The sequence below is a fragment of the Humulus lupulus genome, chromosome 2, assembly GCF_963169125.1.
Source record: "Humulus lupulus chromosome 2, drHumLupu1.1, whole genome shotgun sequence".
NCBI classification, from domain to species: Eukaryota; Viridiplantae; Streptophyta; class Magnoliopsida; order Rosales; family Cannabaceae; genus Humulus; species Humulus lupulus.
Genome location: NC_084794.1, coordinates 228509188 through 228520264, shown reverse-complemented (window position 1 = coordinate 228520264; position 11077 = coordinate 228509188). Strand labels below are relative to the sequence as shown.

The following is an 11077-nucleotide window of genomic DNA, read 5'->3' as shown; positions in this document are numbered from 1 at the left end:
CCGAAACGGCCAAAATATGAAAATCACCAAATTAATCAAAAATAGATTCACATGCATATTTAATACACATAAACATGCATATAATCATTTAATAGCATAATAAATCAATTATGGCCCTCCCGGCCTCCTAATCAAGGTCCTAAACCTTATTAGGGATTTTGAGGCATTACAATTCAAGATATGGTTACTAATATTTGATGCAAAAGAAATCTGAAACTTTTGAAAATTTTAAAGAATTCCAAGCTGAAAGTTCTTCGATCTGATCGAGGAGGAGAGTACTTAGATTATGAATTTGAGGGCCAATTGCGTGAGCATGGAATTCATTCCCAACTCACTGCACCGGAATGCCACAACAAAATGGTGTTTCAGAAAGAAGGAACACACTACTACAAAATACCCTTTACATGACACTTTTTTAGGACACACACATAAATGCAAGTCCTTAAAAATGTTTATGGAGTTTTTAGGACACTCATTGAGAGTCCTGAAAAAACACAATTTAGGACTCGCAATGAGTGTCCTAAAAAAATACGCGAGTCCTAAAAAAATCTGGGCTAAAAAATGAGTGTTTTACTTAACAATTTTAAGAAATTTCTTTGGAAGTCCTTCATACTCTTTTAGGACTCGCTTTGCGAGTCCTAAAAACACCTGAGCTGAAAAATTAGGAATGATAACTTTTAAGGACTCACTTTGCAAGTCCTAAAAGAGTACTAAGGACTCCCAAAGCAAGTCCTTAAAATTGTTAAGTAAAAGAGTCATAAAAACACTTATTGTTTAACATATTTATGAAATTAGTATTAGTTAAAAATGAGTTGTTTTCTTGATTGGAAAAATATTGTGAAATAATTTTAATGTATAAATTTACTAGTTATAATTTTTATAATATATGGCATTGTTTATTTATTTAAAATTTATATAAAAATTAAAAAAATATTAATAAAAATAAATAAATATATTTTTAAAATAAAGTTAACTAAAGTGCACTTTTACCTAGTGTTTAAATTAAATAGCAGTTTAAGTTTCAAATAACAATTATTATAAATTTGAAGAGAATTTGTATAGTTGTGATTTTTAAAAATTATTTTTCATAGTATTAGGAGTATAAAATTGAGAGTTTTATAATCACATTTTTTTATTTGAATAATATAATCAGATTTTTATTTATAAAATAAAAAATAAAAAAATATAAGTGACAAATCCTCCCTACCCGATCCACTTTCCTTTCTCCCTCTCTCTCTCGCATGCTCCCTGCTAGGCCCGAACGGCTGCCCTCTGATGGTCGCCGCCGTGTAGACACCGGATTAAGAGTACCAGACACCGCCGAAACTCCAGCCTCGCGAGCCCTTCGTTGCTGTTCTCCGCCGCGAGCAGAAGCCTCCAGGCTCATACGTCGCCGCCATGGCTTCAAGGCCAATTTCTGGCTTCGTCTGACATTGTCTCAGGCGAAGGGTAGCATGGATGAACTCAGGGTATCAAGACGAACAAAGCCCAGCCAAGGATCGGGCTTTTAAGTGACCGGAGGAGACAGAATCAACTCTCCATTACTGCTCGTAGTCTTCTTCTCGAGGTGAGTTCTTGTTTGTCTCTAACGTTGCCTTTTCATGTGTGATTGTTCAAATTTTAGAACTATTTTGTTCTCTTGCAGTTTATAATGGATATGAAATTAAGGAAGTTCACATTGATTTCTGTTACAAAGGGGGTTGGTAAATTCCATTGCTGTCAAAATTTTGTATGAGGTAATTAGTTTATACAGAGAAGTTCACATTGAATTTGATCAATAATGAGTATACTACTGAACCTTTAACCTTTAATTAAACATATTTTTAGCCTACTCAAATGAGACTCCAAACCTAATTGATTATAGATTGAGGAACTAATAGTAATTGGATGCAGGACAGAAAAATTTGTGTGTTCTTATTTCTATGGCCACTCACAAGTAATTTGTTTATGTTGGCTTGTATTAGCAAAACATGGTTATTAGATGGTGAGAGATTGTCAGTTTCAGCTGCCAAAACCTTTTCTTTAATCTTAATTCAACTTTATTTTAATCTAACATTTAATTGTAGCTATATCCACACACACACACAAAAAGAAAGGAGTGATGATGTTGGAATGTTTTCTTGGTTAATTGATGTGGTTAGTGTTTAGTTTAACTTGGATAGTCCCATATTTAGATTAAGCTAACATTAATTTTCAGTATGAGCACTATTATTGACAGGTCATTTTATCTTTCTGAAAACATTCTTGATCATTGTAGATTATCTCAATTGAACTTACTTGTATGTAGATATATTCTTGTCAGACCAATTTGAACCAAGTTTCTGCAATAATAAACCTGAGTGTGAAAATTACTAAGTAGTTTAGTTGCCAAATATAATCAGAAGACTTTTCTTTAGCTCTATATAAGTTTGTTCAAATTAATAGGAACTTGAGAATCCGGTATTTGTGCACCTATTATTTTTTTATTTATTTATGCTATATCAATGAGATTTTGATAACTATAGACACTAACCTCTCAACTGACTTTTTACAATTATTTGTTAGGATTTTAGTCTTGGATTGTGCTAGACGATTAAGTGGTTGTACTTTATAAGAAAGCCTATAAAAGTTAAGATAAGAGTAGAAAATACATGTTATATATTCTTGAATCATCTAAAAATGTGTGAACTGGATAATTATGGGTAGAGTTATAGTATATATATTTGCTTATATCTACGAATGACTAATTACCATGATTAAGAATATCTAAGATACACACTTATGATGAGATTGATATTGAGATTTGAGTTTAATAAATAAAACAAATTTAAAATTGTTTATATGTGTCAACACTCAAAGTCCATTCTTGATCATTTTGGTTGCTCTATTTCACTCTTCATTATGTAGTATATTATATATAAGTGTTTTTTTTAGTTTGGTCATGAAAATATAGAAAGGAAAAGGTGGATGCCAACTTCTTGGGTTTTCTTTCCATTCATCTTAAATTTTATTGTGTTGGTGACTTAGATTGGTTGTGGTGGTGCAGTAAATCATTTTTGCCCCCTTTTTTATTTTTCTTTGTTTTGGGTTTGTAATTTTGAGAGTGATTGTTCTACTATTATTGATGTCATCTGTGGCAAAATTCAAAATTGGGAAATTCACTCTTGCGTTTTGGATTCTGTTAGTCTATATATATATTCTATATTTGTTTGCTGTAATTTTACCTTTGTTTCTAGACAATTAGACTTACTAATTGAAGTCAATCTTATTTTCTAATATTGAGTGGGTAAGTCTTTTATTTGATTTTGTTTATGTTGGATGAAATTTTGGTCAATTGTTGAGTGTGTATTACTAAAAATCCGAAAATTACAGTAATTTTATGTATATTAGATAGGTTTCTTTGTTTCAAATTCTTCAAAAAATTTATGGATATTACAATCTAATTACAATCTTTAGTTATAATAGATAGTAATTGATTGAGGATATTTCTTTGTCATTTTTTTCAACTAATTACAATCTATAATTATATTATGAGTTATCTTTTTATGCAGTTGGTTTAATTCTAATGATATATGATAGGATGATTTTTCATATTTTATTCTCTTTTTGTCTTTGGAGATATTTTTAATCTAAAAAAAATTGTTTGTTTTTAGTTTTGTTTTCTCATTGAAATATGACATTAGTCAACAAAAAAATGAAAGTCAGATATTTTTATGGTCTCTGTAACTCAACTAAGTTGAATTTTATTTATTGTATTTCTGGATAGGCTTTTGGGCCATAGCAATATCTAATAGAGCAAAAAAGTGTGTCTATATAAAGGAAGTTGAAGAGCTATGGAAGCAGGTATGAGTATAACTTTGTACTCTTTTCATGTTAACCTTTTCATCTCTCTTTTCTTTTAATCTTTAAGAAGTTGTTCAGGAAAATGTTTTTCAAATAAATAAGGTGTTGCTTTCTATTAGACAATTTTTTCCATTAAGGATTTTTGAAACCATTTCAATAAAAATTGATCCCTAGTCTAGTTCATCATCCATGATTTATGAGTTACATGGCATTATATCAAAATATTTATTCAAATCTAACGTAGCTCTTGATATCTATTTTTAAACTTAGAGTGGATAATGTCTTATTCTGAGTTTGTCTCTTAACAATAGAACTAGTAATTGATTTGGTAATTATGTTTTCCCTTTGATCAAATGAAGGAATGTGTATGTGTTTATTCTCTAATTGCTTTAGTATTACACTTTAGTGGAGTTTGAATATCTTAGATATTCATCTGTAGCGAAGTAGGTTCTGGGAATTCTGTGTGCTGCGGTGATAACAGAAGATTGAGAACTTGCAAGTCTTAGTGGAGTAGGTTCTGAGAATTTTGTGTGCTGCGGTGATATATGGATGAAAACCTGTGTGTTGTTTGATTTGTTTGACATGTTGGTGTTGATTGTGACAGATGGCTAGGCTAGTAAATTAGGGGATATGCTGTCCGATTTTCTATAGATTTTTTTGTACTTAGTTTTATGTGGAAATATGAAAAAGATGACTGCCACAATGATAAATTTGTGATCCGGATATTTAACATTTGACGGTCTAATTAATAATTAAGTTGATTATAGAATTTTAAATACATAAAAAAATTATGTTTAGTTGAAGCCCACTATACATCCAAGATAGGATTCAAATTAGTGATGTTTCTTTCTTAATTAATCAAGTAATTAAGTAGTACTAATGTCTTATCACTTAAGCTCCTTCCCACTTGAACCATAACATCATAATAAATAATAAGCCGGCATTAAAATTTTAACGAAATTAGATATTAAGAGGTGGATTATGATTAAAAGGGTGTCTTAAGAGATGCTTAATTAGATTCTTAATTTAGTCAAAACTATTTGATTTGAGTGCAATTTGCGTAGCTTAATTATGCATTTTCACTTTGATTTGATTGTTAAAAGCCAAATGATGATGATGATGTGTGCATTGTATTTTTTGTTTAGTTATTATTTTATTTTATTTTTATTGTCGACTAGGTGTATTATTGACATCCATAAAGTTGGATCAATAGAAAGTAAAAATTGTATTATCATATTGTCAAAATAGAGAAAGATAGATAGGATTTGTGGCTTTGACATGAGTAAAATATATGAGAAAAAAGAGAAATACATTATAATACAACTCTATCATTTCTTAATAATAATAATAATAATAATAATAATAATAAAATCAATGCTATCACGATGTTTTGGAAAATTAACAAATTATTTTTCAATTCTTTTTTCAGAAGATATACGTGCTAATTAATAATAATTGATGGAGCTAAAAGTTTTTCTTAAGGGAGGGACTAATTGCATTTAAAAAAAATGAGACTTTTTTTTTAACAATTTTCAATAAAATTTTATGTTAATATCTATTTTGTTTACAAATTTAAAATACAACGAGAAAATTAGGGGAAGTTGAGCCCCCAAACTTAGTAAGTGTCGAATTATATTACAAAGTTATAACAAAATTAAATAGTAAAATTATTAAAATTTTGTTACAAATTTAGTTTGCTATTGTGCAATGGAGACTAACTGAGGTCTGTCAAAGATTGGAGCATGATTTTGTGATCCATAGTTTTAATGGTATATTTTTCTATTGTTTTAATGGTATATTTTCTGTATTGTGCTACTGGTTTTTTTGGTGTATTTTGTGACAAATTTTTGGTGTATTTTGTTAACTAAGTTGAATGAATTAATATGGTAGATTTATAGTCTATTTTGTTGCTGATTTAGGTGTAGTTTGCTACTGTTTTGAAATACCCCTATGTACTGGATGAATAACATTTTATGAAATAGTACTATCTAACAAGAAATTGTTTGCTCCTTGACTATATGAATACCTATGCTGATAGTTTAATTCTCGCATCTATTATATATATATATATTTATAATTGTTGTGTGTGTCTACTTATTTATAAGTTTGAATTATTATATATTTATAATTAAAGAACTTTTTTATAATGTGCAGGTCTATATTGAGATGCATTTCTTTGGCGCAATACTAGACAACATTGGCAGTTGAAGTTTTTAGAATAAAAAATATATTTCACTAACATTGTATACATTTCTTGTTTAATATTTGGTGATGATAGAATTTGATTGTAGTATAAACTATTGTGTAATATGATTTTGTAAGCCGAGTAGACTAAATATTGAAAATATATTTTTGAGTAATTAATAAAAAATTATTGTATTTTCTTTTGAAATTTTAGAAATCTAACATATATAATACATTTTGGACACTCAAAGGGATATGATTTTTCTAAATCAAAATGAAAAATGTAACTACATTTAAAAAAAAGAAAAGAAAAAACACTTTTAAGGGCATGCAAAGCGAATCCTAAAAAATTACTTAAAGGCACTCAACCCGATTTTTTAGGACTCGCGAGTCCTAAAAATTACTTAAAGCACTCAACCAGATTTTTTAGGACTCACGTTGAACATTAAGGCTCTCACGTTGAATGGAATAGCCCCAGAATGACAGTTGCGAGTCCTAAAAACATTCTTTTAGGGCTCTCAAATAGTTTTAATTAACAATCTAAATTTATTGGAGCTTGAAATTATAGGTCCATAGGTCCCCGAGACGGCTCCACCAACCTTATTCAAGGTAAGAATTGAAATTGCAAAAAGTGAGGATAATGACATATTTGGAATAAATTTGTTCTTTAGGGTCAAATATGTAATTGAGACAAATTAATTAATTATTATATTAATTTTTGAAATTATTAAATTAATTAATATAATTTTTTAAAATTATTTTCTAAATAAAATTAGCATTTTCAAAAATGACATTTAAATAATTAAGATAATTAGTTTAATTTATTTAAATGATGTGAAAAAATATTTCTCATAATTCAAATTGGATTTGAATTTGAAATGATATGTATTCTTTAATTAATCTAATAAGATAAGTTATCATGTTTAGATATTTTTGAATAAATAATAATTAAAAGAGTGGTTGGAATACATCCTTGAAATCAGGGATGTGTTAGACGCCAACTTCAATGCAAGCATTGTAGTTGGCGTGTAATAAGGTCCAAGATTGGATCTTGGACATTTCTTTTATTTATTTATTTAATAAATGGTTTATAATTTTAATTTTGAATTTAATTAATTCTTTTATAAATCTATCAGATAGAAATTGTTTCATAATATATGCTTCACAGAGAGAATCTTCTAGAGAAAAATTCTAAGCTTTTCATAGAAAGAAAAATATATCGTATTGTTTTTTCTATATCCCTGAAAATTGTCTTAGACCATATATTCCAAGATCTCATGAGTTGAGTACATCTTGTGAATAAAAAATTTTCTCACCATTACTCTACGTGCCCACACACATCATGAGGTGTAGTGATACAACTTGGAAGATCTTGGTCTGAGTACTAAAAAAGGATGCTTTGGATTGGTTGTTCGTTAGAGGTACTAAGAGATAGCAATGATTCTTGATTGTTCTACAACTAGAAAATCCTTATCATCGTTTTTCTTTCTCTATGATTAATGTTTTGAATATTAATGGATCCGGTTATTTAATGATTGTTTAAATGAATTTTTTGAAATCTCTGGGCCTACCACCTCGTGCTTTCCGCTAGTAAACCAGTTACCAACAATGACCAAGTGTAGTTTTTGTACAATGCATCTAACTCTTCAAGCATGGAATTTTTCCTTCTGTTGCTAGTAAGTGTTGGAGGTGAGTGAGATTACACCACCACAATATCAAGAATCTAAACAAATTAAACGTTGACAGAGACCAAATAAAGATTGAGAAAGATGACGCAAATCCTAGTTGTAGAAAAATCTTATTCAACCTTGTTGAAACTTCAAAACCCTAGGAGAACCACCACTTTGAGCCTTTTTCTTTCTTCAAATGAAAAAAATACAAAACTAAGGCTTATACACGATTTGTATCGTTGTCCTAATTCTCTATTTCCTAGCCACCATTGATGCTTGAGGCATTTTCTTAGAGGAAAATGAGGATCGGTATTGAACAAGTCTTAAACTCACAAAGTCAAGCACTTTCTTTATGAGTTTTTTTGGAGAAAACTAGAGAATCTTGAAAGCTAGAGAGAGAGATTGGAGGAAAGTGATAAAGTCTTTCAAAATTCTATGATGACCCTTTTATATTGTAGGCACCATCATTAGGTATAACCAATAGGATTAGAGATAGTTCACATGTCATTTGGAGCTTATTTACATAAGCGTGCAGATACGACAAGCAATACATCGCCTGCATGTAATTGCCTGGCAGGCGATATGTCACCTACTAGCAGGCGATGTATCGCCTGTTTGGGCTTTTGAGCCTCTTCACATTTAGGCGATGCAACACCTTTTAGGAGGCGACGTATCGCCACCCCCTCTGACTTTTGACCTTTCCAATGGTCCTAAAATTGTTTCAAATGCTACCAAAATTTTTGAGGATCCTTAGATACCTCCATTTATCACTTTGGACCCAAAAACACATTTTTAAAGTGCCTACAATTGGTACTCAAATTTCACATCTACACTATGTGATTATGCCTAGCTTGTATTATAACACTTATCCTTTGTATTTAAACAATCATAACATTCCCTTACTTGGTTAAATACAAGCCTCAACCTCTAACTCAAATAGTTTTTGTGCATAAAGTAAAGTGCCTTTTGACTTGAACTTTACCTTAGTGAAAATACCACAAAGTCTTATTGAAATCATTGGTAGCTTAAAATATTGAACCAAGTATTCCTTATGATAAAACTGGTGATACCTCACATACCTCCACTAGACCTTTTTTTTCCCACTTTCTCGCTTTAGCATTCTTACAGCCATGTACTCATCCCTTCATGAACTTTCGGGGGAGAAACTCCAACTCCCATGAGAGACGACACCACCTCTAAGTTCACATAGGTGAAGTTCTTACAACATCTTTGATACCTTTAAAGATGCTTGTTGCACTCAACTGAACTTCATTCAAATCCCTAAGCTTAACCCTTACTTGGTAGCAACCAACACTAACCATCTTGGATGGAACTCACCATAAATTTTAGTGTTGAAACCATTCACTTATCAATGACTAGTTCTTACCCATTGAACTATTTCTCTTGTAGTTCACAAGTTTGGAGTTGGGTTGCCATCATTGGTGAATCTATTCTTCTAGGATTTTTAGTCTCATCCCTTTTGGAGTGGAACTTACTAACATTCTCACAAGAGGTTTTGTAAATGGATCCGCTAAGTTCTCACTTGTCATAACATATGAGATCTATATGATTCCATCTTGAATCAATTGTCTCACGTATTCATGTCTTAGACTAATATGTCTATACTTTCCATTATACACAATATTATATGCTCTAGCAAGTGTGGATTGACTATCACAATGTATTCAAATTGTTGATACCATATCCGTGGTAAAAGGGATATCCAACATGAGATCCCTAAGCCATTCGACCTCTTTGCCGGTTGCTGCTAGAACTATAAAATCTGCTTCCATGGTATAGTGTGATATATAAGTTTGCTTCTTGAAGCCCCACGAGATCACACCTCCTCCAAGAGTAAACATCCAACTGGTAGTGGAGAGATTATCTCCCATCCATGATATCCAACTAGCGTCGGAGTATCCTTGGAAAATTTGTATAGTGAAGACTATAGTCTTTGGTACCCTTAAGGTAACCAATAATTCTCTTAATAACTTTCCAATGCGTGATACTTGGATTGGTAGTGAACCTAATAAGTTTACTAGCTGTATATGCAATATCCGCTCTTGTGCAACGAGCGGTGTCCATTAGGCTTCCTATTGCACTTGCATATCCAAATTGAGCCACCATTCTTCCTTCATTCTTTTCAAACTTCATGTTTAAATTGAATGGTGTATATGCATCTTTGATTTTGAGATGACTAAATTTGTCGAGCACTTTCTCAACATAATGGGTTTGACTCAACACAAGACCCCCACTATTCCTTCTAACTTTGATACCTATAATGTTATCCCCCTCTCCAAGGTCTTTCATTTTAAAGTAGAAGATAAAAACCTCTTCATTTCTATTATTCCTCTCATGTCACTACTCAAAATCAACATATCATCTACATATAGACACACTAATATGACATAGTCATCACAAGTCTTAAAATACAAGAACTTGTCTGCATTGTTGTGTCTAAATCCAATAGAAATAATGACTTTATCAAACTTCTCATGCCATTATTTTGGAGCTTGTTTCAAACAATATAATGATTTGACAAGTCTACACACTTTATGTTCATTTTCTTAAAGAAAAAACCCTCTGATTGTTGCATATAGACCTCCTTCTCGAGATCCCCTTTTAGGAATGTCGTTTTGACATCCATTTGGTGAACATAAATGTTATATATAGATGATAAGACAAACAAGAATCTTTTAGAAGTAGTTATTGCTACCAATGCATAAGTGTTAATGTAATTTATTTACTCCTTTTGTTTGAATCCTTTGGCTACTAATCTAGCCTTAATTGTTTGTATGGTGCCATCGGTATGGTATTTCCTTCTAAATACCCATTTGCACCAAATTGGTTTAGATCCCTTTGGAAGGTCAACCAATTCCCAAGTGTGGTTTGACATAATTAAATCAATTTCATCATTAATTGCCTCCTTCCAAAATGCGGAGTCCCTTGAGGACATTGCTTCATTGAAAGTTTTGGGATCATCCTCTATTTTAAGTACTATTGGATATTGTCAAGTGACTTCCTCATTATTACCTTCAACAAGGTATAATGTCTCTATTTGATAACACTTATCACTTGATCCGAAATCTTTGAACCTTTGGCTCCTTCTAGGAAATTTAGGTTGCTCACCAACTATTTTAGGAGTCTCTTCTTGAGGGTCTCTAGTTTGAGTTGGTTCTAACTTGTTGTCAATGCATGACATGTTCTCAAAGAAATCAACCTCACTTGATTCAATTATCACATTAGACTCCATGTCTAATATTCTATAAGATTTGCTATTTTGGGCATAGCCCACAAATGGACATCTTATAGCCATTGGACCTAACTTGGTCCTTTTAGGATTGGTACTCTTGCAATAACCAAGACACCCTCACACTTGATAACCATTGTTTGGTTTCTTT

At 31.2% G+C, this 11077-nt stretch overlaps 1 long non-coding RNA gene across 2 annotated transcripts; it reads left to right on the top strand.

Annotated features, from left to right (window-relative positions):
- The first annotated feature begins 1201 nt into the window (after positions 1-1201).
- On the top strand, positions 1202-6214 carry LOC133819023 (uncharacterized). Of its 2 annotated transcripts, XR_009886233.1 has the most exons (4): positions 1202-1567; positions 1646-1736; positions 3746-3822; positions 5977-6214. It is a non-coding gene; the product is annotated as an uncharacterized LOC133819023 (long non-coding RNA). The 2 variants fall into 2 exon arrangements; XR_009886232.1 differs by lacking the exon at positions 1646-1736.
- Positions 6215-11077: the final 4863 nt, after the last annotated feature.